This window comes from Bos javanicus, chromosome 7, assembly GCF_032452875.1.
Source record: "Bos javanicus breed banteng chromosome 7, ARS-OSU_banteng_1.0, whole genome shotgun sequence".
Taxonomy (NCBI): Eukaryota; Metazoa; Chordata; class Mammalia; order Artiodactyla; family Bovidae; genus Bos; species Bos javanicus.
The window spans coordinates 10,464,638-10,468,536 of record NC_083874.1 but is presented as its reverse complement, the minus strand read 5'-3'; the positions used below and the strand labels follow the sequence as shown (position 1 = coordinate 10,468,536).

Sequence of the window (3,899 nt, the reverse complement as noted above, 5' to 3'; positions counted from 1 at the left end):
AAAGAAAGTATGCCATATAAGAAAAATGAGAAAGGACTTTTCCTCACCCCCTACTGATACCTATTGAAGTTAATGTCTTGACTGTGAAATGTAAGTAATAGCATTTATGTTGGGTTGGTGCTAATGGTAAACAACTTGCCTGCCAATGAAGAAGACATAAAAGACACAGTTTCGATCCCTGCATAGGGGAAGATCCCCTGGAGAAGGAAATGACAATCCACTCCAATATTTTTGCCTGGAGAATCCCATGGACAGGGGAGCCTTGCAGGCCACAGTTCATGGAATCGCAAAGACGGACATGACGGAAGTGACTGAACATGCATGCGTGCTAGGTTGCTAATGCTTGCTTATGTAAAAGTTAATAAGTTATTGTTCTATATCTTGGTAGTTACCTACATGGCATGGAACCACAAAATATTTCAGAAGTTTCAGAATTTCTTCTCATGGAATTTTCAGAGGCACCTGAGCTGCAGCCCCTCATATTTGGACTTTTTCTGTCCATGTACCTGATCACTGTGTTTGGAAACCTGCTTGTCATCCTGGCCACCATCTCAGACTCCCACCTCCACACCCCCATGTACTTCTTCCTCTCCAACCTGTCCTTTGTAGACATCGGCTTCACTTCCACCACTGTCCCAAAGATGCTGTGGAACATCCAGACACAGAACAAATTGATCACCTTTGAAGGTTGCATCATCCAGATGTACTTTTACATTCTCTTTGCAAGTTTAGATGACTTTCTCCTGGATATGATGGCCTATGACCGGTTTGTGGCCATCTGTCACCCGTTGCACTACATGGTCATCATGAACCCCCGACTCTGTGGTCTCCTGGTTCTGATATCTTGGTTCGTGGGTGTCATGTACTCCTTGTTACAGAAGTTAATGGTGTTGTGATTGTCCTTCTGTTCAGACTTCAAAATACCCCACTTTTTCTGTGAACTCAATCAAGTCTTACAACTTGCCTGTTCTGACACCTTTCTTAATGACATGGTATTGTATTTTGCAGCTACCTTGCTGGGTGGTGGTCCTTTTGCTGGGATACTTTACTCTTACTCTAAAATAGTTTCTTGCATATGTGGAATCTCATCAGCTGAGGGAAAGTATAAAGCATTTTCCAACTGTGCATCTCACCTCTCAGTTGTCTTTTTATTTTATTGTTCTGTCCTAGGAGTGCACCTTAACCCTGCTGCTCCCCACAGTTCAAGATCAGGTGCAGCAGCTTCAGTGATGTACACAGTGGTCACACCTATGCTGAACCCCTTTATCTACAGTCTAAGGAATAAAGACATAAAGGGGGCTCTGAAGAGATTTTTTGAAATATTAGGTAGAAAAGGCCAACTCTGCTGGGGGAAATGAAGTGGCCTTGATGGCATGACTCAAAGGCTCAGAATCAGAAACTGTGATTCTTTGATCATTGCAAAATCAAATTTGCTTCTTTTCATTGTTCCCTGGAATTTTCATTAAAATAATTCCATGTATTGATTTATTAAGCTTTCTTTTTTTTTCTAATTTTATTTTATTTTTAAACTTTACATAATTGTATTATTAAGCTTTCTCCTCAACCTGATATATAGGCTTTTTATTTGTACTTATCCCTACTTCAAAATTTTCCTACATTTGGATCAGCAATATTTGGAAATACTCATGTACTTCATGAGAGGACTGAGTTTCTTAAGAATAATTTATTCTCAAATGACATATGTCATTACAAGTAATTGTTCTCTTATTATTCTAAATGATAGTTATTAGTTTCATTACTCATATTTGTTTAAAGTAAAGTTGACAACTAAGGTATTTTAAATAACTTTTAATAGATTATGTTGAACATTCAGATATGGAACTGTGGATATAGAGAGCTGACTGAAAAATTATATTTAGATTTTTTTACTGCACAGAAGATCAGTGCCCTTCACCACAGTGTTGTTCAGAGTGAACTTTGTATATCAAAATATATACATGACCAAAGGATGGCTCACTGGAGGACTGAAATGCCTATCCAGTCATGTGATTCAAGGTTACATGTTTAGTGCAAACAAGCACACTTTTCATCTTTTCCTGCTTATCTGGAGAGGAAACTTAATGTACCAATTTTTAATATAGTTATCTGAAATAAAATTTAAAGACAGAGTAATCATGAATGCTACCTTTAAATATCAGAATAAGTGCATAGTTGAGAAACCAATTAATATAATTGTCTTCAGTTCTGTTCACTTTTATTTTTGATTAGTTAGCTATTGTTGCATAATAACTCATTTTTGTAGTAGATGCTTTAATATAATGCTTATTAACAAATGAGTTTGTATCAGATCAGATCAGATCAGTCGCTCAGTCATGTCCGACTCTTTGCGACCCCATGAATCGCAGCATGCCAGGCCTCCCTGTCCAACACCAACTCCCGGAGTTCACTCAGACTCAAGTCCATCGAGTCAGTGATGCCATCAAGCCATCTCATCCTCTGTCGTCCCCTTCTCCTCTTGCCCCCAATCCCTCCTAACATCAGAGTCTTTTCCAACGAGTCAACTCTTCGCACGAGGTGGCCAAAGTACTGGAGTTTCAGCTTTAGCATCATTCCTTCCAAAGAAATCCCAGGGCTAATCTCCTTGAGAATGGACTGGTTGGATCTCCTTGCAGTCCAAGGGACTCTCAAGAGTCTTCTCCAGCACCACAGTTCAAAAGCATCAATTCCTTGGCGCTCAGCCTTCTTCACAGTCCAACTCTCACATCCATACATGACCTCCCCCTGGACTGCAGCCCTCCAGGCTTTTCTGTCCATGGAATTTTATAGGAAAGAACATTGAAGTGGGGTTGCATTTCCTACTTCAGTAAATGCAACTCAGATGCAACTCAGGTAAAAGAAACAAAAGACTTGTGTTACTGTGTCACCTAACTGAAAAACACAGAAAGGCCTCCTGTTACCAGTTTGTTGAATTGTTAGAATCAGAGTGAACAGACCTTTACCTAAGTGAAAAAGGTGTTTGTTATTTCAAGTGCACTGCCAGAGGAGCTACCCACTGGGCACTATAAAAAACCACAGTAACACAGAATCACACACACAAAAAAAGACAATTTTCCAGAAAACAATCTTAACACCATAGAAGATTGTGATCAAGGCAGTGGAAAACTCAAATAGTGTCATGAAGAAACTCAGGAAGCTATAGGAACACTCACAAATGCACTTACACTCATAAATTTAAAAAATAAATGAAAATAAGAAACAATTTTCAAAGAGATGAAAAGTCTTAAACATAACCAAACAGACATACTGGAGTTGAATAAATCTATAAATGAGTTGAAAGATGTATTAGAAAGCACTAAAAGTTGAGCAGATCATATGGCGAAGAGAAATAGTGACCTCAAAGGTAGAATGATTTAGGATTAAGAGAACTGCTTTTCTTTCTTTCTTTTTTTTTTTAATGAAGAGAATCTACAAGTATTATAAGACTCCTTTAGAATAAGTAACAAGTATATTATCTTAGAAGAAAAAGAGAGTGCGAGAGAAAGATGCTATTTAAAGAAATAATAGCTGAGATCTTTCCCAGAATAGGGAATAAACAACAGGTGGACTATAACAGGTGGTCCAACTTACCAATTATAAAGCCTTTCTTAATGACATAGGGATATATTTTGAAGCTGTATTCATGGGTGGTGATCACTTATGATCCTTTGCTCATACTCTAAGATAGTTCCCTCAGGTGGTGCTAGTGGTAAAGAACCTGCCTGCCAATGCTGGAGACTTAAGATATCCCTCAGTCAGGAAGATACCCTAGAGAAGGAAATGGCAACCTACTCCAGTATTCTTGCCTAGAGAATCCCATGAACAGAGAAGCCTGGTAGGCTACAATCCATAGGGTTGCAAGGAACCAGACATGACTGAAGTGACATTGCACAAGTATGCAC

At 38.8% G+C, this 3,899-nt stretch overlaps 1 pseudogene; it reads left to right on the top strand.

The window, feature by feature from the left end:
* The first annotated feature begins 263 nt into the window (after positions 1–263).
* Positions 264–1,358, top strand: LOC133251868 (olfactory receptor 7A10-like; annotated as a pseudogene).
* Positions 1,359–3,899: the final 2,541 nt, after the last annotated feature.